General features: G+C 38.1%; 2 long non-coding RNA genes across 3 annotated transcripts in view; both read left to right on the top strand.

Moving 5' to 3' along the window:
• LOC121059684 overlaps positions 1-26,463 on the top strand; it is a 106,775-nt gene that overhangs the window by 3,476 nt on the left and 76,836 nt on the right. The window lies entirely within an intron of this gene.
• On the top strand, positions 6,214-10,196 carry LOC121059689. The gene is made up of 3 exons (XR_005814610.1): positions 6,214-6,343; positions 7,803-7,967; positions 9,191-10,196. It is a non-coding gene; the product is annotated as an uncharacterized LOC121059689 (long non-coding RNA).

The following is a 26,463-nucleotide window of genomic DNA, read 5'->3' as shown; positions in this document are numbered from 1 at the left end:
CTGATGCATAGCCATGCCCATATGGCAATATGTGCAGGCAGTCTGACTTGCTGCTCTCTGTGTCTCATCCCAGCACAGGGATGGGCTGCTGAGGTTTTACTTACACATGACTTGTACTGTTTCCTCAGCATTTTTTAGGGTTTTCTTGCAAATAAAACAACAGGGAAAATGTGTAGAATGAAATTTACCTCTCATATATGAAACTCAAGAACCCTAGAATATAGATGTGATTATTTAAAAAGATGAAGACTAATTAAGCTCCTTTTTAGGCCATAGTAGATAAATTAGCAAGTGTCTTTGGACAGTGTGGTATTTTTATATTTACTTCAAAAATACTAATCTATGAATACATGTTTAGACAAAGATTTCAAGAAACCATGAAAATATGAGGCAGTTTGTATAAATAAATGCATTCTAACAAGAAGCAGAATAAAGACCTTTCCTTGCTTACACTGTGTCAGTAAGACTCCATCTCTGTTATGTCCAGCTGACAGAGAAAACAAACCCACTCTTTCATTAGCACAGGAAAATGTGGCTCGTGCCTGTATGCATAACAAAAAGTGGTGCTTGAGTCTATGTTTATCTGGACTTAGCAGTCATGAAATTGTTTTATCTTGTCACTTGAACTCATCTAAGAGAATATCAGTCGGGGTGAGATCAGCAGAGGTCACACTCTCTGGGAAGACCATCAGCTCTAGCATCTTCCACACCCCTCACCCCACATTTCTAATTTCACTAATGGTATTGTGACAATTCCAATGCTTGTGGACCTTGTAACTGAAACACTTTGCAGAGAGACAAATTCATGCTTTCAGGCATGGGCAATGCTGTTTCTATTCTGGCTCCATTGGAAGGGGCTCAAAATGAGTTATCCTTGTCTTTTTCCATTAAGCATTCCTCTGCTTAGTAGCATAAATGTAATTAAGATTGTGGACCTCATGACTCTTTTTAACTGGATTAGATCTCATGACTCACTTGGGCATTATCTGAAGAAAGTCTCCCTGTACAAAATGACTCAATCACTGAGATTGCTATCTGGCAACATGCCAAGATATTAGGACCCAGAGAGCTAGCACTTAATCTGATTCAGGCACATCTTTAATATTTTTTGAACATATGCCCAGTCCTATTCCAAACATCTTCCCCTCCAAAAAAAAATAAGTTAAAAATTTATTTTAGGCACACTCTGTACTCTGAGACGTCTTACAATATTATTGATCCTTTTAAAGTAATTGCATTTAATTCTGAAACCTTTGCACAATTTCAGATAAAGAAATAGTGCATACAAGTCAGGACAAAGTTCAGGGCTGTGAGAAGGTCACTGAGCACTGGGAGTTGAGACTACTGGCAGTTTCCTTGGTTTAGTCATGCTCCTGTTTATCCATTTATCCTCCCTCGATCTCGAGATTGAGTAAAAGAATTGGGTCAAGCTAAATATTCATTATTCTACCTCCACCACTGCATTCAGTAGTTAGTAATTAGGGAAACGTGATGGGAAACAACAACCTTTCTTGTAGTATGGTGTTCCAAATTCTGAGCATAGGTAGTACTGGGTCATCTTGGCTTGAACACTGTTTCTATTTAAAGTACCCCAGTGGATAATTTTCCCTGAATTGATTCAACTGTTTCTGATTCCACTTTGAACTTATATGACATTCAAAATATACTTATGCTCTGTGTCAGAAGGCAACCATTTTCTTGTTTTGGAACTTCCTGTCTGAACATTTAATGAGTACTTCATAGTTCTTTTGTTGGAAAAATTGGAAAATATTTTTTTACTCTTCAGTTTTCCATGTTTTTTTTGTGATGTTTTGGTTGTTCTGACCCTCTTTCTCCTCAGAAATCCATTTGAAGCATCACAGTATATATAGCTCATCTCTGAAGGGTGAACAGCTAACATGTCATTCAGGACTCTGAAGACCTGCATTGCTAACCTATAGCTGCTGCAGAAACCTTGGAATTGTCCAAAGGGAAGCTTGTCTTCCAGAGAGAGGAGAAAATAAACATGGTAATGTTTGTTGGGACTATATTCCTAAAACAAGTAATTTATATCTGTCCTGAGATGATGTTTAAGTGACAAAAAAAAAATATCTAATTTTCAAGCTTTCTGAGTTACATTAAAAGCCAATGGAGTAAAGAGGAAATGCAGGTTCTTCTTGTAGGTGTCTAATATGACTTTGTTCAGATGTAGATATCCAGGCTTAGAAAAGCTGACCAAGAGTTTGACTGTGTTTTTCCTGTTAGAGTTATTGTCACAATTTATTCTTTCTCTGCTGATTTCCAGAGGGCTGATATTTCCTCCCTGTAAAAGGAAGAGGGAATCATTAATAATTAAATTATCACAATTTTTTTCAAAATTGTTTCTATCAAGTGTAAAATTTCTTATGGCAATAAATGTTAAGCAGTGCCATTCTTTATGTTTGTTCTAGCCTGACGGAGGAGAACTCATCTTTATTTATGATAAATCACTAAATGTCATACATTGTTAAAATTGGAACAGTGAACTTTCATTTGTCCAAAATAAAGTTGTGTGACATGACACAGAAGTTTACAGAAGTTCAGTGGATTAAAAAAAGGTATAATAATACCTATTCAGCGATTATGCAAGACCCTTCTAATTGCCAAAAGAGTATTGCCATGCATTGGTGCTGAAATAGTGTCATAGCTTAGAAAAAAATTAAATATTTAGCAAAACTTTATAGAAAAGCTGTTTTTTGAGGGCTTAAAGTAAGGGACTTAACTTAGCCACCTGACATCAGAAATACAAGGATTCAGTTGTCCAACACTGTGTCATTTGTTTTTCCTTCATCAATCTACAAAATACTTTAGATAACTGTGTATAAGCAACCTAAACAGTCGAAGTATTTGATTACTTTAAATGCAGCAGTCATTTGAACCCACTGAAAGGTTGTGACAAGTGAGTAGTTTAAAAGATTACTAATACACTCATAATGCTTTTGCCCTCAAGCTATCCTTGAAACAAAACTAATTTGTTTACAACCCCTATTTTGACTTAAATGCTTTCCTTATAGGGCCCATAATAACAGCATTAATATGGACATTTTTAAGACTGTTTAGTTTTCTGTACGAATGTAGTTGATATCACGAGACCAGAATCTTGATTAACCAGGAGGCAAATGTGCATTGGAGCAGGAACCTTTCCATGGACTTTTGACGAAACTTTCTGCATTGTACCTCACCAACGGTGTGGGAAGAGTGAAAGGTCAAAATCCTATTACTGTCTCTCAACAAATCATTATAGGAGGAGGAAAGGGAAGGCCAGACTTGTAGGAGGCCAGGTGAATATGCTGAATATGTACTCCAATGCTGGAAGACCCTCCAAAGTGCTGCATTCTTAATACAATACCCCATCCCTTACAGTTTATTCTTTGCTGCATAAGAAGGCATTAAAATAATTAACATTAATACTAAAACATGTAGAAAAAAATCAACCTTCTATTCAAATATGCATATATATGTTTGTGTGTACTAATATGTATATAAATATGCATATGCACATACATTTATGTATCTACACAAATACATATATAAACAAATATGGGCCATTTTTCATTTCTAAGTGGTAATACCAGACTTAGGTTACATATGTGATGAAGACTTCTCTTCTCTCTTGAGACAATTCTCCGTGATGCAGGAGGGGAGCATGACGAATACTGGACCTCCAGCTCTATCCTTGGGCCAGTCTTGGTGTAACAGAGCTTCCCATGGACTATGCTAAGTGATAGTGTAGCTGCACCATCTATCCTCTGGCTTTCCATCTGGCTGCCACTAAGCAATAAATAAATAAATAAATAGTATGCTCACAGGTAAGTGGAAGAAATAGAACAGAAGAAAAAAAAAAGTAAAGGAAAGAAAATATATCCTTCAATTACCAAATTACCAATACTGATTCCTTTAAAAAAAAAAAAAGTACAAAATAAAGTTCCCTTACAGTATCCCCCTCCTACATCTATTCTCTAATTCTGACCTCCTGAAACATTTATGAATCTTACCTTTTTTCTTACATGCAACATGTGTTCTTTGCTAGATAAAGTAGCATGATGCATCTTTAAAAGCTGGTTTCCTTATCTGAACACTGTTCATTCAATCCAATAGCTACACCATTCCTACTTTATTAAATTACTTGAAGACACTGACAAAGCCCATAACTATGAATCATGATCTTAAGGAGCTCAGCTGTAATTTGTACAATGGCTTCCACTACATTAGTACAGAGAAAAGATAAAGTGAAAAGCTGCCTCTGTGTGCAAGCTAGATTGTGCACAGCAAAAAAGTCAATAAAAGCAACAGAAAGTCTGTTGCTATTCTTTAGCCATTTACTTACGGACTGAAGGAATTATTATCATCAAGTTAACCAGGTTCCAGAGCAGGCTTTGTTTTATACTGGGTTTTTCCTTTCAAGGAAGAACCTTATCACAGTGGAAGCAATAGTTTTCTTCTTCCCTTTAACATGTTTACAAACATAACAGTAAATCCTTATGATTTATTTTGGATTCTTTATAAGAGTGATTCTGCTAAAAGAGAAAGTGAATACGTGTTTTCCAGTTATTGGTCAGCCAGAAAACACCTCTCCCTTTATGGGAACTTCAAGAGGTATTTTTCATCAAGGCATCCATATATTCTATCCTGTGGAAACAGAAAGCTAGAAATGTCATCATAATTGCTGGGGGGTTCATTTAAATCAGGAGATTTTTTTGAAACATGATGTAAGGCCTGTGACTGTGAAGTCAGAATGATTCTGGTTAGAGGAGACCTCGAGAGGTCTCTAGGTCATCCTCCTTGCTCAAAACAGGATCAACGCTAAGTTCAGATAGGGTTGCTAAGAACTTTTACTAAGGTTGGGTCTCAGAGGCTGACGAAGCCAGTAACTCCACAAATTCACTGGGCAACCTGTTTCAATGCTAAATTTTCCTCATAATAAAACACTTTTTCCCCCCTCTTATATCCATTTGGATCCTCCCCTGTTTCTATTTGTGACTATTGTTTATTGCTCTCCTATTATTCATCTCAGTAAAGAGCCTGGCTCTACCTTTTCAGTTATCTTCTCTTAGCTACTGGAAGGTTGCTTTTAGGTTTCCCCCCAAGTTTCTCTTCTTCAGCCAAGGTAGTCATGGGGTTAAAATGCATTTGCATTTGAGACATAAAACACACTTGTGACTCAAGTCCAAAACCAAATTGTTTGTTTGTTTCATTGCCATCTTTCTAAACAAACATCAGTAAAATGAAATGTCATTTTGCTGGAATAAAATGTAACATGGAAAGTCAAAGCAACATTATTGCAAAAAAAAAAAAAATCAATTTCTTTATATAAACAAGTTCTGGAGAATGACTTGATAAGCAATGATAATTTGAGGCATAAACATGCAGATACTTTGTTTCTATTAAAAATTGTGTTGCTTTTTTTTTTTTTTTTTAATAAAAGTAATCTTATTCTATGCATATCTGGATGCAGAACTACTAACTAAAACAGAAATCAAACATTATTAAATTTGCATTGGCATAAGTGGGAATTTGTCTTTTTTTAGACAAATATCTTTCATGACAAAGGTACACCCTTCCATAATCACCACATTTGCTAGGTTGTTTCATGTATGCAGACCACCTTCAGACTCAACAGCTGGGGTTCCCTCCTGCCTATTTTAGATGCATAACATTTATTTAACTTCTTCCCTACCTGAGGCAGCTCCAAGTACTGTAAATAGAAAGAAACAAACATCTTCAGAGAAAACTTCTTTTCATATAAGGTAACAGAAGTATGTGTGATAAGCCACCATTTCCTGGTGCCTCTTTCTCTTTGCTCAAAGTATAAGGAATGGAAGATGACTCACTTAGACTTATGTAACTAAGATTTAGGAGAGATAAATCATATCTCTTGGACATCAGAAGTTTACATCAGGCAAATGTCTACGTTATACTGCTCTCCTCCTCTAAATTGGTTATTACAGCACCTATTACAGCACCTATTCTGGAAGAGCGGTCAGTCACTTCCAAAGGAAGTCCCCTATTGACTGCTTAGCAGAACTTTTAAACTTTAATGTTCATCTCTTCTCCTTGTTTCCCTATTAAAAGTCCAGTCTACAAGACCGTCTACTGCTGCAACATTTATAGCCTTCTGCAGAACTGTGTGCTTTTGTGTGTGATGTCACAGCATAGATGGAACAATTCAGTTCTTGACCATTGTGAGAGACTTAATGCCTTGTGTTATATTGGCTCCTACCAGAAAGGAAAAGGTTTTATTGCATTTTCTTATCAAAATGTCTCATCATCCATTAGTGCCGGTTGTGGACTTGCACTATGCATTTCTGGAGGATAATGCTCGATGGTGAGAAACTTTGCTATTAGAAGGAATCAAAGAAAACATTGAGTTGTAAAGGACTTCTGGAAGTCAGCTAATCCAGCCTCCTGCTGGGCACTGTGCAGCCCTGAGAAAAGCATGAGATGTCTCTGAGATGGGTCCTTACTTTGAAGCTTCTGTTTTTTTCTGTTGACTGTGAAACAAGAGGAGATAAGATGTAAATATTCATGCTCCATACATACACTGATTAGAAGAATCTTGTCTCCTCAGCCCGGTCTTTGCTTCCCTCCATTGTAGCTACAGCAGTTCCTTTAATCTGGAAAGCTTTGTAACTGTTGACCCATTAAAGTAGTGGATTGAGGAGCAGAGTAGAAAGGCAGAACATTTTCTTACACCATTGCTATAGACAGCATTTTGTTTTTATCATGTCAAGGTCTTGTGAAAGCGGATCTCTACCTATAGTGTTGTCTTCAGATAACTTGAAAACTCACTGTGACTTGTTTAGACTGTACTTGAAGGGTAAGCAGTGTGTTCAGCTGATGTAAGTGTAGTCTACTGATGCAGACAATGCCGTGAATAGTGTACAATGTATCAGCAAGTGGTAGGAAAGTACATCTAAATAACTTAGCCTGAATCTGAAAATTGTGTGCTAAATGGGCCTCTGGTTGTTTGTGGTATGGCAATTCTTATTTTTGTACCATAAGAAATATGGAATATTAGGAGGTTGCATTTACTTAATTTAGCACTGAATTGTCACTTTGTTAAAAATTCCCAAATACCCGTGCATTGTCTGCCTCTATACACCCACACGTGTATTAATATTGCTTATTAAAAGGCTTCCACAACAACAAATATATATATATACACATATATATATACAAATATATATATACATACACACATACACACACACACACACACAGACACAATTTGATAGACCTTCAGGAGACAGTTTGTGCCATTTCTCATTGAATTACAGGTCAGTATAAATTTACTTTTTCCATTTGTAACATCAAGACACTAGCTCAAAGTCACATGCAGGTTCAGAAGGATATTCTGTGTATGTGGATACTGTTGTAGCACAGAAGCTATAAGGGAACTTGGTTTATGGTAAATTACATTAGAAAATAAGATTAATTTATTTGATTGCATTTGCCATTATAGGGCAAGCATGAGCAATTTAAAGGATTACACTGGAGCTGGGCAGAAATGTGAGATGTCCATTTAGTGCTCTCAAAGTTTGATTATTTTGATAAGACAGCGTTTGTGCCAAATGAACATTAGAGTAGCCTTCCAATTACTCTTCAGCTGTACACTGCTACTTCATTAGGGTGACTTTGAATGCAGAGTTGTATCATTTCCCTGACTCTTCTTTGTTACTCTACATTATTCCATAAAGAATCAAATCTTGCATTTCTTGCTTATTCTTCCCCTACACAAAATTCCTGTGGACATCTAAACCAGATATGGTTTTCATTCACAACAGATTTTGGGGAATATGTCCATGGAGTATTCAAGTGAATGACCAACAAGGCCAAATTAAAGGATGCAATGGACCTATATTTATGCATTTTGGATTGGCCTCTGCGTATTACAGCCTAGACAACAATACTACTTTACAAGACTCTGCTTCTGCAACTCAGAGAGAAAAGTAAGTATAGCTGCTCTTTCAGACACTCTACAGCACTTCTGGTTGTCTGCAGACTGTCTGACATTGCAGGTGCAATGAGCGCTGTGACTGTAGCAGGATTCTGAGCACACAAGAAGGCATTTAAGCATTTCTCTTATGTCTACCAGGCATGGCTCTATTGTGAGTCATATCCTGAAGTTTTATATTATCAGAAATATGCCATTGTGCTAAAGAGCCACTCATAAAAGTATCTGCAGTTTTCTGTGAGCACATGAAACATGCAGTAATGTGCTATACAGTTTGAAGGGTAACTTTTTCTTTCTCTTAAAAACAAAACAAAACAAAACAATCAGTACTGTATTTAATGCTTAAGCATTAAATAGGAAGAGAAGGAGGAAAGTGGCCACAGAGTTGTAATCCATCACCTCTTTGTAAGCGGTTCTGAAGTGATTGTACAGAACATCTCAGACCATGAGGATGTAATTAGGAAAGATCACAGTTTAATGAGCACTTCTCTCTGGGAAGGTTTGGTAAGACAATCATGGTAGTGTCCATTTTGTTCTCTGCTTGGCTAAGAAAAAAACTGGGATCATCATCGTCTTTTTCACCTAAATGTGAGTTTGACTGAGACTGAACATTTCCTGCACCCCTTTAATAGTATAATGAATTTTACTGCGTTGAATGCTGTCCTATAGGGACCTCATGAGAAAATGTAATGTCCAGAGCTCTCATAGTGCCCCTGAGCAATTGGTGACTTCTTCAGGTGTTTCCACCTTTGGGTAAGGGAGGAGTGATAGTCTGTGCTTAAACATTCAAATCAGTGCAGTCATATCTTTTGTCTACCTGCACATATGTTGGTCTGCCACAACTCCTTAAAAATAGCTGCTGTTTTCTCCCCTGACATGGAAGCCAGAGCTACCTTAGTGATGTGTTATTATGAGGCAGCACAACAGCTATGTTCATCACAGTTGTTGTTTTATTTGCTGATACTTTGGGCTTGGGTGATACAAAGTACACTTTAGAAAGGTTATGAGGAAACCACTTGGAAAGTGGTAATGCACTATGGAAAGTAAACAATATACTTGACTTTTCTAATTATCCTAAATTCTTGTCCTTCCTTCCTTCCTTCCTTCCTTCCTTCCTTCCTTCCTTCCTTCCTTCCTTCCTTCCTTCCTTCCTTTTTTTTTTTTTTAAGTCTATTCTCTTCTTAGTATGCCACCCGTGAGTTATTTTTCTGCTTTCAGAGAACGAATTTCAAGGAGAGAACCTCATCCATCTTCTCCTGAATCTGTCACAATGCTGTAGATGGCTGCGCTACTTGGTGTTTATAGGGCCAGATTGAACTATTGATTTTTTACATGGAACTCCCCATTGCCCTGAAGAAATCATACTAAGAAAAAGCAAATGGCATAATATATGGTCCTTAAAGATGAGCAAGACCTGATTTATCTGGCATTTTGTTTTGTTTTCCAGTCTCTGATTATAGCAATTATTTGTTAGCATGCACCACTTTCTTTATTTTGCTTTCAACCTTTTCATAGTAAAGTAGTTGAGAGAAGATTGTTTTAGTTTTATAGTATTTAGAGAATTGGTTACTGCTGTTTTCATCTATCATTAATGAATGGAAATTCTACTTAATGAACTTTTTTTCAATGTCAGTTCAAATTGTTGACAATTACAATTACTATGGCACCTCTGAGAAAGAAACTCATGCTATAACCTAAGCCATTTTGGAGAGATAATAAAAAGCTGTTCCCATATTTCTGTGCAAAAATGAGGCAAGGTGCTCTGAATCACTGGTGGTTTTATTTAAGGAAGGAAGATGAAGTTGGCTGACTGAGTACTTTGCTTGAAGTATAAGTAGGGTTCCCACAGTTCACACTGTGATTTGTAAAAAATGAACTCTAGAAGAAAAGGAAGGACATGTACCAAGGGCAAGGCTCATAGAAAAAAAAAATGTTATGATTTATCCCTTAGTGGCATTGAACATCTGCTGAGCTTTCTTTTGTCCCTCTCCCCTTCCCCCATTTCTCTTTTTAAAAGCCCATGAGACAAGCAGATTGCTTGCTTTACAAACTTGGAATCTGTTTTCTCCCTTCAGGAGAGAAATGTGTTTCGGCATCAGCATGTCATCACTATGATGTTTGCTGCAGGTTATCCTGTTACTTCAAAGATAACCCAGCACACTGTAGCTAACCTTGAATTTGCCTGAACATTTCCTGCTTTAGACTCATGAAAGTCTCATCAGGAACTCTGCCTAGGACCAGAGATATTAAAAGTGTACTGCTTGAACAAACAATTTTGAAATTAAGTTAATGCTTTATAAGCATGCTTTTGGAAGTATACAATAAAAAGTAAGAGCTTTCAAGGACCTCATCTTGTATCCAATGCACTGTCTAGAGGATTTCCATCGTTTTTAAAGAAGATGGAATTGAGCTTCACCCTTGAAATTGTCATTCTTTCCTTTAGTCAAGGAAGAAGAAATATTATAGATTGTGAAGATAACAAAGTATTTCTGAAACAGGGACTGTTGTAGAGTTGTTACGCATGAGGTGAAAGGATGTGGTGGTTTTACTCAGGTGGGTGGCCGAGCTCCACCACAACTGCTCTCTCACTCCCCCTCCTCAAAGAGGAATGGGGAGAAAATACAATGAAAAGGGCTCAAGGGTTGAGATAAGGACAGGGAGATCGCGCAGTAATTATCGTGACAGGCAAAACAGACTCAGCGTAGGGAGAAAGTAAGATTTATTGCTAATTACTACCCCCCCCCCCCTCCCCCCCCGAGCAGTGCAGGGGAACAGGGGAATGGGGGTTATGGTCAGTCTATAGCACTGCTTCTCCGCCGCTCCTTCTTGGTCACTCTCATCCCCAGTGCTGTGGGGTCCCTCCCACGGGATGCAGTCCTTGCTGAACTGATCCGGCATGGGCTTCCCACAGGCAGCAGCTCTTCAAGAACTGCTCCAGATATGGGTCCGTACCATGGGGTCCATCCCTTAGGAGCACACTGCTACAACCTGGGTCCCCCACAGGCAGCAGCTCCTGCCAGCTCACCTGCACCTGCATGGTCTCCTCTCCACAGGCTGCAGCTCCGGCCTGGAGTCTGCTCTGGCAGGGGTCCCCGACAGGCTGCAGCCTCCGTCGGTGCAGGTCCACCTGCTCCACCATGGTCTCCTCCATGGGCTGCAGCGTGGAATCCTGCTCCACTGTGGTACTCCATAGGCTGCAGGGGAACAGCCTGCTTCACCATGGTCCTCGCCACAGACTGCAGGGGACTTCTGCGCCTGGAGCACCTCTCCCCCTCCTTCTTCACTGACCTTGGCACCTGCAAGGCTGTTCCTCACTCCTCTCACTCTCCTAGATGCTGTGTGGCGCAGTGTTTTTTTTTTCCCCTGTCTTACATATGTTTTCACAGAGGCGCAAAACAACGTCGCTTATTGGCTCGGCTCTGGTCATCAGCGGGGCCCTTACCAAACATGGGGCAGCTTCTAGATTCTTCTCACAGAAGCCCCCTGCTACCAAAGCCTTGCCACGTAAACCCAGTACAAGGGACTAGGAATTCAAGGAGTTATGTTGTCAAAAGTGTCTGAATATGGTGGTCTGTGCAAAATAAAAGCAAGTCTGTTTTCTCCTGCACTGGTGATCTCTCTTACATCATGCTATGGGTTGGGATAATCCAACCACGGGTTATGGTTGGTGGATTTCAGTCTCTCTACAAATTATCTCTGTACATGTCCTTTGTCTTAACAAATGAAAACTCAGCAGTGACGGCAAAATGCTCTGACTAGCCAGTTGTTTACTAGACAAAGTTAACATTATTAATCCATTTTATTTCCAAGGCTGCTCCCAAAAAAACCACCAAATTTTCCATATAATGCCTGTTGCAGATTGGGATAAGATAAGATGTTTGGCAAGAATAACTGGAAAAGACATTCTGAATAATGAAAGAGAAATCTCCATTAGAGTTATTGCTATGTTTCTCCTTTGATTAAGTTCCAACACCATTATTTACAGGAGACTGTATATACATTCTGTGTAAATTAAAGGCATTCTTACTCAGTACTCTGAGTGTATAACCGCAATGTATTCTGTTCTATGGGAAAGAATAATTCTGGAGGCTAGTTCACCTGCCATTCTTAGTTTTCAGGAGGTTCCTGTATGAAAATCACAAGAGAAACAAAATCTATGTACACATTCACTCTTTATATTGTATTTAAAGCATAGATTTGTTCCAGACATTATTCAGTGTTGTTCAATAACTGTATCTATCAGCTGTGAGAAAATAGAAAATCATTACTTTCAAAATGAGTGGATGACCACAAGCTACTGGATAAGTAAATAGAGACAGGAACAGGTTAGTCATGCAGAGTGAGGTGGACTATTTTGTAAAGTGGGTTGATTTGAGTCATAGACCTTTGAAGACTACTGAATGCAAGGTTGTAGATTTTCAAACAAAGAGTGCAGGTGCCACTTATCAGATAGGACACTGTAATGTTGTGACATTGAAAAGATCTTAGGAGAACAGTATGTAATTAGCATGATAGGCATTTCATTGAGATAGCTATCCTATCCATTGAAGAGCTGATGTGACCTGTGGCAGTATAAGGAAAGTCAGAGCTAAGAAGAGAGGCAGGACTTTCTGTGTAAACACTAGCAAGGCTATCACTGGAACACTTCAGCTCTGGGGTCCCGATTTTCATAATTCTGCTGAAAAAAAATGAAAAGATTTTAGAAAAGTCAGAGCTATAGTCTGGAAAACAAGGGCAAAACTGAACACAGTAATCTTAAATTATTCAAGGTGCAAGTATCTTCATTGCCTACTGATACATACACCCAGGAAAAGTTTCAGAAAACCTACAGCTCTTTAATGCACCATCAGAAAATATAACAAGACTTCAAGACTGGAATCTTTTCTAGGCTAATCTAGATTTTAAACAAGGTGCAAGTTATTAAGTGGTGATTATGGCCGATCTCCTGGAGCAATTCAAAATAGATGAGGTGTATTCCCATTACCAGAAGGCTGAAGGAGGTAATCCTTCTCCACTCCTCAGCACTGGAGAGGCCTCATCTAGAGTACTGCGTCCAACTTCTGGGCTCTCCTGTACAAAAAAGACATGGAGCTACTAGAGAAAGTCCAGTAAAGGGCTATTAAGATGGTTAAGGGACTGGAGAATCTCTCACACGAAGAAAGGCTGAGGGAGTTGGGCCTGTTCAACCTGGAGAAGAGAAGGTTCAGGGGGGATCTGATCAATGTGTATAGGTTGCTGAAGGGAAGGTGTGAAAAGGATCAGACCAGATTCTTCTCAGTGGTGTCCAACAATAGGATGAGAGGCAATGGGCACTCAATGGATAACTGGAACACAGGAAGTTCTGTCTGAACATGAGGAAAATCTTTTTTAATATGAGGGTGACTGAGCACTGGAACAAGTTGCCCAAAGAGGTTTGTGGAGTCTTCTTCCCTAGAGATTCTCAAAAGCTGTCTGGTCACAATCCTGGGTAATGTGCTGTAGGGGACCCTGCCTGAGCAGGGAGGCTGGACTAGATGTAAATGACCTCCAGAGGTCCTTTCCAACCTCAACAATTCTGTGATTCTGTGATTCTAAGGTTAAGAAACCTGACTGGATATGTTTCTGGAATACTTGACTTGGATTCAAAGTTCAAAGCTAATATAGAAAATATTCAGTGAAATTCTAGTTCCAGGGGTTAGACTAAAAGATGAATGGTTCTTTCTATCTCAGAGATTGATGAGCCTTTAAGAAAGTTAGTGAGGAGGGATACCGTCAACATCGCCGACTGCACCAAAAGTGATACTATTACAATACTGGTGACTGTTTCAGTATTATCAGACCTTTTAGTCAAGGAATCTCTACAGTTTCAGATGCCACAGCTGGGGACAGGACCTCTCCCCATTTTAAGTCCCAAACACACTCCTATCTGATTTGGATCGCAAGAGGAGCCATAGGAACTTCCTGATGGGAACTTCACCCCATGGTGGAACAGGATGACAGCAGGACCCTGTCCATCTCCGTCAGTGTCCTAAGGCATGGGACATGCTTCATCAATGCATCTGTCCCCTTCACATACCAATATACTCCTCATATGATCCCTTCTGTTCACCAGCTCTGCTCTGATGGCTTGCTGGGGAGAAGGAAGATTGCTGCCACATGAGGAAGGGAAGGGATAAGGGAGTAAACTGTAGTGAAAAGATGGTGCAAAGAGCTTAATCCAGTTCTGACAAGGAATAGGGAGGGGTCACAGGTGGAAGCACCAGGGGATGAGGCAGCCAAGGGCTGGGCTAGTCTGTACAGCATGCCTGAAGCTAGTGTGTAAAACAGCTTGTTCAGCACCTTGTAACTTTCGTATTATTCTTTAATGATGAGGGTGACAAGGCTCAACAAAAGCAGTTGGAAGATTCCTTAAACCTAATAAGACACATGGGTAGGTGTGCATGCATATAAAGCTGTCTCCCTGGAAGGAGAAAGGCCTTTAATTCAAATTTAAAAGGGTTGCGATGTTTTCAGGAAGAACTTTCTTGGATGTGGTGTTGAAAAAAATTGGTCACTGTGCAAGCTGTAAAGATTCTTCCCTAAGTTTCATAGAGTCCAGCAGACACACGGACAAGCTTTTCTGAACTTAGTCAAAGATCTGTGAACATCAAAACTCACTCGAGATTACAGATATATCTCAATATAGAGTCTGGATGTCTTGATTCAAATAGCTTCCCAGTAAAGCAGAACATAGCAATTATGCCTGTATCCAGAAACAAATTATGTACACCCTGTAATTTGATTTTGATGTTATGTTTTGCAGTTATCTCCCTTGGCTCTGAGTCATTTGTAGTGGAAATACTGACACATATAATGGGTCATAATAACATATTGAAAGCAGTACAAAACTTTCCACTTTTCCGTCTGCCCCTGGTCACCAGGACTCATTCACTCATTATATTTTAGCAGCAGAAAGCCATTAGACTGCATATAACCTTAGCGCATTTGCATGCACCCGGGAAATGTTGAAAAAGTTTCTTCTCATATAAGTGATAGTGATATTTAGCCAGGCTGAACCTAGTACATGTGGAGCATATGAAAGGATGTAAGACTTCTGAATACTGAGGCTTATCATTTTTTCTTCCTGATGTCCTTATAGTTCTTGTGCAAGTTATTCCATCCTCTCTGTGAATTACTCCTTTGATTTCTACACAGTATAATTCCATTATACTACTCTGAAGGCAGAAACAGCTTAAAATTGGATGAAATTGTAAAAAATGGAAAATAAGCACAGCTTTGTTCCAAATTTAGAGAAGCTGACTCCCTTCACTTCCAAGCTCGCAGAAACAGTTAAAACAATGACTTATCTCACTTTTGTTGCCAGTTTTCAAGGTAAAGTTGAGCACAGTTATCTATGCTTAGAATATAAATCCATATATTTTCAGTAATAGAATGAATTCCCATAATTGCATAATAGTAATGTAATTTATATTATTATTTTAATTTATATATTTTAATTTATATTTTAATTTATGTAGTAATTTCACTAGTTCACTTTTTCAAATCAGAAGACGCTCACTTTCAGAGAGCTGATTTTAATTGATGTGTTGCTTTTCAACATCAAGTCAAGACTGACATTACTTATCAACAACTTATGACAAAACAGAAAATAACCCCCCACTCTAAACTTACTTAATCTCCAAAAAGCAATGATTTCCAAGATTTTCTTGCTGTGACTGCATGTGGAATGAAGTCCTCTGTACTGAGATTTATGTAGGTAAATTTCTGTAAAGACAAGGAAAATACTGACTCCTGGAAACACTCTAATTATATATATTAACATTCAAAATTATATTTATCCTCTTGATGGCTAGAAGCAATACTTTAAGCTATATCCATAAAAGTCCTTCTGACTCATTGCCAAGGAAGACTGTTGCAGTGCAGCATAATTGTTGAGTGATGTGAGACTGAGAAGACATTTAGATCCTGAAAATCTTGCTCAGCTACCTAATGTGGGGGAGTTGTGAGCTGCCACAGCTGCTGTACTGCCTGGGAATTCTTCTTCTGCACATACCCAGGATTGCCCAGGCTCAGCAGGACAGTGATTTGAGATGAGGCCAGCTGGGAGATGGAAACAAGTCCTTTTTCTACTTTTGGTCCTCCAAAGGGCTTGATCTGATAAGCCTTTGTATATAACTCATAGCACATTCCCACAGGGTCTTTGTAAAATGCAGCCATGACTACCATTTATTTATATTTTTTAATATATAAAAAGTAGTTATGATGATGCTTTTTAATTAATTTGCCAGTGACTGGACCATTTCCCAAGAAATGGGAGGACTTCATAACCAATAATCACTGCAGCCAGCAGGTGAGCAAAGGCTTAGTTAGGAGTTTACAGAAGTCTTCCTTTTGAGTAGTGGTGAGAAAAATAGTTACAAAAAAGGACAGATATTTGATTGAATAATGATTTCAGGTGTGTAGAGGAAAGTTTAGGCCTCCAGCTTAGGTTCTGTCTGTAGTAATAAATGGGATGTTCTTAAGGTTGTTCTCTGTACTGAGGTCAACTGGCAAAGCAATTCTTGAATTGTACTGTTGAGGTCACTCATTCTCTAAAACAAGGTATGTGATTCAAGCCAGGGTGATACCAACCTCAACAACCTTTAAAAAACTGCTGCCATTATTATTTCATTTGACAAAAAGGGGAAGTCTGCAGAGGGTTGTACAGACCTGAACAGTGCATTGGTCTTGACCAAATAAAAGAGTTGTTTCAGTAAGCAGTTAGGTGACAGCCTGCATGGAAATTTTAGCACTGGGGTAGCACAGAGAAAGCTTTTATGCATAAATGGTCATCTGCACAGAGTCACCTTGTGTTTGAGGATGAAGTTACTGAGCAAAAAATTGGAGAGGGAGAAAAAGTATGTTGACAAAGGTTACAGGATTCTTATAGATAACTGAAGCAAGAGGAGGAACATCTTCCAAAAAACATGCTGAAAGATAATTGTAAGGGAAGGAAGAGAGGGAAGAGAGAACAGGGCAGACAAGATCAGGAAACACTTGACAGAGCATACTGCGGGCATCTGAAGGGGTGAGGTAAGATGGAGACAGATCCTGAGCCAGGAGAGGAATGTCCACAGGCACTGGTAGTTGTCAGCTTGGTGGAAAGCCACTAGAAGGAGTCAGACTAAAGAGAAGAGAGGGACACCAAAAGGCTTATTACAGGCTTTGCTTCAACTGAGTATAATGATGAAAGGGAAAGAGGGAAAGAGAATGAGAAAGGGACTAACCAGTAACTTAATGGAGAGGTAGGCTTACGGTGGAAAAGGCAGACATATATTCATGTTGCAATTAGAGGGAACCAGAGATGACCAAGAAATCAGAGACAACATTAAGGGGTGAGAGAGAGGTGAGCTCAGTGGAGATCAGATGGCAGAAATTAGGGATCTTATCTATACAGAGAGGGAAATGGCATGAAGAAAAGGGAAGGGCCTGAGGATCAGTCCAAAAGTACAGAACCGTACCACTGAAAGTGTTGGTCCAGCTTCAACAAATTTGCTGGCACAGATTCATTTAGCCTTGAAGATATCAGAAACTAATCTGCAGCAGGGGACCAGATTTCTACAAAAAGTTTTAAAGTACGAGCAGGTGCTAGAGACATCTTATGGGTTTGATAGGTAAAGCCGAACACAGGGAAAGAGAAGGAAAAAAAATGTGAATGTAAGTTAACAAGGCATGACAGTATTACTATAAGGAGGTTAAAAAAAAAGAAAAAAAAAGGGCAGAGGAAACAATGTGAGCTAGCTCTGGCAATTTATGGGAAATCCTGAGGGAACAAATGGCTGATGATGAAAGGATGGTCAAGAGGAGGAGTTTAGCCACACTGAATTTAGAGAAGAGGCAGTGCTGGATGGAGGCCAACTCCAATGAATAGCTTTCAGCTGGAGCACTGAATCTTGTTGAAATATAGATCATGGGAGACGTATAGGAGAAAGCAATTAGACAGAGGAACTGGAAATGCTAAGTATTAATAAGAGAAATTGGAAAGATAGACAGAAAGGGAGAGTGAGTTGGGGGTAGCTGACCCCAAAAAGTTGGGCTGACTTCCTTTTGGAAAAGCTTCTTTAATTATCAAGGCTGTAGTAAGCATCCTTTTTTTTTTTTTTTTTTCCCCATCTAGGAATATTAGCCTAGAAGTCTTATTTAACACCATAATTATATCATTTTGTGCTCAGTTAGCTTTATAAGCCTCAGAGGAGGCTCATGAGCCTCCCTTCCACACAACCCTGCATTTCTCTTGCTGTTAATTTAATGATTATGAAGAGCCCATAAATTTGTATTGATCTTTTTCTTTTCTCCTTGCAGGCTTCAGCCACATTAGTATATGGAACAGATGGGAGTCTTTAACTCATTATAGGGAGCCACTTTAATGCTGACCCTATCAATCTGTTCTATTTTCACCTTGGAAACAGAAGTTTTTTCTGTAAAGGGTGCAGTTTTAATGCACCTGCAGTTGTGTGTGTACCTAGACGACAAGGAGTTCAGAAGTTACTGAGGCAGAACAAAAAGAAACAGCAATGTTGCAGGACAGTTGAAGAAGAGATCTTTTAGCATGCTAACAAGCAGACAGCAAAACTAAGATTGAATTTCTAACTGTGCTGCTGTTACTTAAGGAAAAACAAGAATACACAAACACAGCTTCATATGCTTGAGAGTTTGATCTATTATTCTAAAAGAAAAAAACAAAACAAAACCCTGAGCTGATGTATACGCTGCCTCTTCCAAATTTAATCACTTTGGGACAATTAGAGTAATTTTGTGTATTCTACTTCAATGCTCCTCTGAAACTGCAGCATCTGGATAGCTTTAAGGACTGATTTGGCTCAGTAAAATGGAAAGGAAAAATGTGTATTTCTGTGATTAACAGCTTTCTTTCAGCAGGGTTTCTTTCTCTTTCTTTCTTTTTTCTTTTTTTTTTCCATTGTTTTCTGAAGAGTTAATGTATGAACTAGCATAGGAAAAAAATTAATTTGGAGGATTACCACACATAAAACACAAATAAAACACAGAGTGGGATATGGAAAATAATGTCATTCATTTATTAAACAAATTCAGTTTCTCCACTAACAGTAGTTTTATTTCTTGTAGTTAGCACTGTGTACAAGATAGCAATACTTACTTTAGCTTAATTTGGGAAAACCAGAAAGACAGCTGAAATGCGTGACAACAGCATACACTGAATAAAACAGTTCTTGGATTTTACAATTTTCTTTATTTTTTTTATTGCAAATGCCTAGGTAAGTGCAATGGGAAATGAAAATGTAATGACTACATAATATATTTTTTTTAGGAGCCTAAATTTTTTCATAAAAACAGTAAGGAGAAAGTACAGATGTCATCAAACCTTTATACTTATAAATTGAACAATTATACTTATAAACTGAACAACAGACATAGTGTCCTTTGTTTTCCCCATGTTTTTGGTTGGTAGCAACAGAACCACAAAACTAGATCTTCATTCTCTCTGTGATCTTATATTGTCCTATTTCTTATAGCATAATGTGACATCAGCATGTCTGTAGCAGCCAGTTGCCATATCCCAGCCAGATGTTTTAGCCAGAGAATTGGCTTTTTAGTGACAAGCCATTAATTCTATTCCAGTAGCTAATTGCAGTGCCTTCAGCTGCATCTCCAAAACACATTATTTTTACTTTTGTCTTCACAAAAAACTGTTATATGATTTCCTGAAAGTTCAGTTTACTTCCTTTTAAGAAAACTTACAAAGACAAATGACTGTAATTCCAGTTTATAGCCTTGAGTAAAGAATAAACAGATAGATCAGATAAATTCCTATTCAAGTTTTCATAAAATAAATAAATGAAGTAAGAAATTAATGTAAATATTTTCTAAATAGATGGTAGATTAAAAAAATCTCAAAATCAGCAGCTTTGAGTTTTCAAATTGTTTAGTACAAAAGCTTTATAAAACATAAATAAACATCCTACTTACATTAGTTCCTGCTCCTTTCAAATTTGAGTTGATTAGTAGCACATTTGTTTTTCATATTTTTTCTTTAAATAAAATAGCACAACAGTTGAAAAATGAAAGCATTACTGATTTAAACAATGGCTTTTGTTACTGGTCGTTTCCAAGTCATATGCTTATGTCCCCAGAGGGAAAAAAACATATCTGAAGGAAGAAGTAACATATAGAGAGCTTCATTTTTCTTTTTGCTTCTGTCAGTAAGCAAACCATGAATAAAATACAATATTGTCAATGAGTATTGATCAAAGTATTAAGGTTTCCTGCTCTGATGTTTTTAAAGGTAAAGTGTGATTAGTAGTGACACCTGAAAATAATTACAGATTTGTTAAAACACAGCCTAATCAATCCAGACCTTGCCACATGCACCTTGCAGCTCAGACCACAAGCATGAACCTCAGCCCAAATCTTAGTTTTCAGCAAGATATCTTCTGCGCAGTCTAGAGGGAGTCTGTAGACCTTTGCCAAGATAGAGGAGTCTGTATTACTCCCAGTTTGTGGTCTTCACCCAAGTATTTGACACACAATTAGGTCAAAAGAAACTAAAGTGCATCAAATAAAAAAATAATTTTTTTTTTGTTTAAGAAACCAGGATCATTCCTGAAGAAAACATGTCCTCACTACCATTGACCTCCAGAAAACCTGAACCTGTCAGTGTGTGTTAGGCATTTTTTCAACTGGTGGCCTGGTAGGAGGAAAGTGTGGGAATGCTTCAGAGTTATGTCTTAGCTGGACGTAGGTCTGAGATCCCTATCAGTCTGCCAGGAAGGCTGACCATCTCTGGGACTTCAGAAGTCAGGGACCTCTATAGTACAGAACGAAAGCATGTATACTATTGTGATAACTGCACAGTTAAGCAGTTTCTAATGCTCCCAAGCAGAGATTTCTGGATGGTGTTTCTAGATCCTGGTGTCTAAATTCCTCCTATTCCAGTAGCTCTGAGACAAAGCTCTTGGACACATGACCAAGTCATGTAGGACAGAACTAGAAGTTGAGTTTAAGGCTTTGGTTAACACTTTAGACCCTAAAAGAAATTAAAAGGTAATCAAATACATTATATTTGAAGTAAACAACTTTTCTTCAGAAAAAATAAAGTGAGACTTTCAGCTTAAAAAGGACTGCAAAGGTAGATCTGCACAGTTAGAATGTATCTGAATCAAAATCAATGGTAATCCCCTTCACTATCTTCACCTAAGAGAGAAATTCAGTTTTTTTTTTTTATTTTTGTCCTATGATTACTGTTCTGCCTGGAAGGTTGAATTCTCTTTGAGGTGATTTCAAACTTGTTTGTAGACACAGGTTGCTTATTTAAAATACAAAATAGTATTATAGGATTGATAAATTTTAAATGTTTACTTTAAGTGTTCATAATGCAAATTATTTTTTAATTGTCCTCCTAAAAATATCATACAAATGAGAAATCCCAGACTTCCCTTCAGGTAATTTTGAGTCCTCATATAGAAGGGTGAATTTGTGTGTATGTGACCACACATATTTTTCTGTCTTGAGTTACCTTATAGCAATGATTCTTTCAAGATTTTTAGATGCCTATAGGCCTGCTTAAAGCCTACATAGTGCAATCTTACCATGACAATTAGAATGTCTTAAGTAAGAAGTTTTTTAATTTTCTTTATTATTATTATTATTATTATTATTATTATTATTAATTAATTAATTTATTTTTTAATGTTGCCTGATCATAGCTTTGGAAAGTCACTTGATTTAGAAATTAAATGGAGGCAAAGATTTTTATATTTTAAGATCCAAGAACCTGATGAATTGCTACTGTCAGCTACATGCAAATTGTGTCTAGAAACAGAGCTTTTGCCTTCACTTCCCAGACAGCATAAAGTTAATGAGCCAAACACATAAGGTCCTCTTACACAACCAAAATAGAAAGGAAGACAAAACTTTGGACTGGCAGTTGTTCAGAAATGTTAAGACTGTTTGTAATATAAGCACAAAGTGAATAAAAGCCAAAGGCTATTAACAAATGAAAGCTTGTTAGCAGTGGGAAAACTATGATGGCAGCAAGATGCGGGTGGTATTTGCCAAAGGTGGTGGGATTTTAGTTTAATTTGTCATCTATCAGTTCATGTGACAAAAATTTTCTGTAGCAACCGAAGCTACTTTGAAGGAGGTCCAAAAGAAACTCAGAAGTTAAAGAAATTAGTTTAAGACAGTTCAGAATCTGGAAGTTTCTTTGTATTTGTACTCTACAGCAATGTCCTCTCAGAGGTGCAGGGGCCCTACCTTGATAGTTTTGCAGAATGGAGCCAGACATGTCTGTCTTACTTACTTTTGCATGTTTGGGAGGCACTGGGGTGGGGATAGGGGAACATCTACTTATTTTTCTTTCTCAGGGTGCTCATATTATGGAACATAATATGTCTTTACATACCTACTCTTGGGCAATCTTTATCCCAGTATAGAGCCTCCCAGCTATTAGCTGGACATGGCCAGGACTTCTTGCAGAGAAATATGTGAAAAGGTGTATGTGGAACTGTTAAATAGCAAATAAATTACAATGCATCAGAAGAAACCCTGATATACTAGTTGCATGAAAAGTACTAAAAAAGAGGATGTGGGAAGGACAAATGGTTGCCAGGTCTACCGCAAAGGCGTCTCTAAGCAAAGAAGACCTCAAAGGTGGGACAGCTACATGGTCTGCAACAAGAAAATGACTGTGTCTTAAAAGGAGGATGGTTGTATGCATCCCTGCTTGTTATTCCTGTGAATGACACAGAAGTTTTGTTAGTATCTGTCCCTGATTTTGAATATCCCGAATTGTAAATCCAAACATATATTTTTATTGGAGAACTTTAAGGAAAGGAAGCTAAGGCTACTGACATGTCCAGATTTGTGGCAATGGAGAATGAGTGGAGAGATTATAATTTTGTTTAAGTATGGTTAATTATCTGTTGATGATTATCTAGTTAGTAAGGAAGAAACACAGAGGCATAATCATGGTGCTTTTTATTTATTTATTTATTTATTTATTTATTTCATATGTGATCCTTTCACATCAGGGTTGTGGGCAGCTCTGTGTTAAATGGCAAATGTTTCATTGTTGGTGGTGTTTTCCATGCTGTTCACAGTCCAGGGATAAATAACTCCAATGTAGAGCCTGTCAGTTTGTTACCTGTCACAAACAGTAGATTATACTTGCTTGTTTACTAATTCTCTGTAAGTCTCGCTTCTGGATTCCCCTTCCTAAAACATACACAGTCTTCCTTCAGGCTATGTTGTCCTTATAAATGACACTGCTAAAGCCTTAATGGTTTTTGCATCCTTCTTCTGTAACTTCTACACGTCATGTCTCATTTCCCCTGCTGAGTTTGGCAGTTCTACCTGTTGCATTAAAGCTTTATGTAACTATTCTACCCACAACCCCATCAAAAAAAAAAAAAAAGGCAAAAAAAAGCAACCCCCTTCTTTGTTAATATCTCTCAAGATGAGGGCCAATTTAAATCAGCCTACAGCCTTTCAATTTCAACATTAATCAAGGACTCAGGAAAGCTATGTGCATTAGCACTTTTTTGCCATTAGAAAACTTATGTTTCAGTGGTGGTAAATTCAGTGTTTTGGTAATTTCTTATCCTGTAACTAAGACTCGAGCGCTAAAAATAATTGTGTATTCTTTGTAATTTGTTTTTCTTTACGAAAAAGACCAGAATCTAGTATACAAATATACATTTGCTAATCTGTAGCCATTGTTGATCAGACTTGTGCTGCTCAGGGCAGGAGATAAACACAATTTCATTGGTGCAAGGAGATGGCATGTAGCTGTCCTCCAGAATGGCCAGAATACACTCTTTCCAATGGTGAAACAATCACCTTGTATGCCTTATCTTGACTATGGGAAAGTATAGATAAAATTAAGAATGAGCACAGTGAGAACTGCATGTAAGCCTCCTTATATAATGATTTTTGTGCAATTCTTCCAGGATATACGAAGGATAACCCTGTGTTCACATGGAAAAAAGGGTTTTATGTGTTTGCAAATACATACTGAAGTTCTCACTGCTATGGGAGAGATGCACCCTGCCTAACTTCAGACATATACAGCATGGGAATCTGCATCCTAAAATAAGAATGTCATCTGACATCCAAAGGTCAGCTGGATCCCACCTAGGAAGTCTGCACCACATCTGCAAAGCAGCTGTAGTCAGTCTGCTTAGTGGTGACCTTGGCCAAGCAGACGTTACTAACTTACCAGGCAGCTCTTAGGGAACTTGGCCGGCCTTTCCTCTGGTTTAATGTTCCCTCCTAAGAGCAAAACCACAAGTGTCTGGCCTGGCTCTGCAGACGTCCCACTAACATCTGAGCTCCAGTCCACTTCTCTGCTCATTATTCCTGCTTCATTTCCCTTTCTTGTGGTAAAAAAAATAAAAAAAGAAAAGTAAAGAAAAAGAAAAAGCCAAAATAAGGGGAAAGAGCCCTGCACATTGTAAAAGTTTTCCAGTCCCTGAAGTGACTTCATGATTGCTTCTGTTTTGGTTATAACACATGCATGTTAGATGACCTTGTCATCAAGATGACCTTCCCTGCCAGCAAAGTATTTACTTCCATAGGAGGCAGTGGGTTTTCTAGGCTGATTACTTTCAAACAGTGCAGGATTTCAGCCAAGGGTTTACTTTGACACATTTTATACTAAAGTGTGGGTGAAGATGCAGCAGAGAAGGCCATGAGTTCCACAAAAATAGTAAAAGCTGGGCATCCAAAACACACTTGATGGCTAGGAAAAAGCCCAAACAAAGAGGTTTTAATTCCTATATGTTTTACAGATCACAGATTCCCCAGTGGTCTGTACTTTGATATGTGTAGAGCCTTTTATTTTATTTTATTTTATTTTATTTTAATTTTATTTTATTTTATTATTATTATTGTGGAAATGATTTTACTCTTTTGTGAGGGGAACTGAGAGCATATATGCTATGTGGTGTTTTTATGTGGTCTTTATCGACCAGAAGAGAGTAAGCTCTGACACATACTGCCCTAGCCAGGCACTGTGCATCCACATTAGCTTGACATCAAGGCTAAGTTTATTTACCATTTCCCTTAGTGGGCTATGACTGCTTACTTATGCTAAACATCTTCTTGCTCACTGAATATTGCAGGACCTCCTGTGGCTCAGACGATGAGTTCAAACTGTTGTGAAGCCATATAGTGGAAGGAAAGAATCATAGAAAGGAAAGAAACATCTGTATTTTTCAATAAAAACTCTAGGAAATATAACTCAAAATAAGACTCTAATGTTCTTATGATATACTACTGCTAATAAGCAATATATTATTCTGCTATTAGCAGAGGACATGTTATTTACTACTCCTGACTTTAAGGGTACTTTCTAAACTATGGAAGATATTATGACAATGTCCTGCATATACTATCTATTGATGCTATCTATTTGACTATCTTTCAAATAAAACCTTCTTTTAAATCCTAAACTAATTGCAGTTCTTCTTAATTGACATGAGGCACAAATCACAACCGTGCCATTGATATGGATTAAAGATGCCACTAATGACAGCAATAAGGCATCAGTCAAGCAGCTACAAAATTGGCCCCTTCTCAGAACATTTACCATTGATTAAAAAAGCAAAGTCGGATCTTGCATTGATTGAATAATGGCTATCCTGTGTTTGATAATAGAAATTCAGATGGTAATCACCAGTTAAAGTACAAGACTGTATTTCTGATTTGGATAAAAGCAGATACATCCAGAATACAGAGTAGCTACAAAATAAAAAATATCTGTCAAATACATTCACATTGAAACTTAATTGAAAAATAAACCAGAATGTTTATTGGCAGGCACACTTAGATCTTTACCTAACATAAATCAGCATAGCTCTGTTGTCTTAAGGCATGACTTATACCAACTGAAGATCTGACCTAATATTAAAAAAAATAACAATTCCCCAAGTAGTTAGTCTTATCAGGACACACACTCATGTGTTACACAGTGTGACATTTTTTGCTAGTCTGTTTAAAGGTAAATTTTGTGCACTACTTAACCTCAGTTTCTCTTGTGTGTTCATAGTTTACTAGTCATTGAGGGGATTAGGATTTTCTGCACTAGTCAAGATTAGCTCTGTTTGCCGTACATATTGGCCTATACGGAACAAGTAAATGATGCTGCCCAACAGGCTCTGCGCTAAGCTCAAAAACGAGAAAACTGTGATGTGGATGTGAAGGTCTTGGGTAAGATTCCCATCTTGGCCAACTGTGGAGAAAGGTTTTTCAAACACTGTTTCAAAAGCAAAACATACTTCATGGGCTCCGTAGGAATAAAATCCCCCAGCTCTGGAGTTGCTTACCGCTTAATTCCTGCCTCTCTGCCATGTTGGCCGTTGGGAGACATGCAGGGAGCAAATGGTCAGCAACAAACCAGATTTCCATGGAAATCATCCTCAGATCTTTTGGACATTTTGTCAACACATTCCTAGAACATTTCAGTTCTGATAAGTCTGGCCTTTTCTGTCACAAAA

Source organism: Cygnus olor, chromosome 1, assembly GCF_009769625.2.
Source record: "Cygnus olor isolate bCygOlo1 chromosome 1, bCygOlo1.pri.v2, whole genome shotgun sequence".
NCBI lineage: Eukaryota > Metazoa > Chordata > Aves > Anseriformes > Anatidae > Cygnus > Cygnus olor.
The sequence above is the reverse complement of the archived record's forward strand: the minus strand, read 5'-3'. Positions and strand labels throughout refer to the sequence as shown.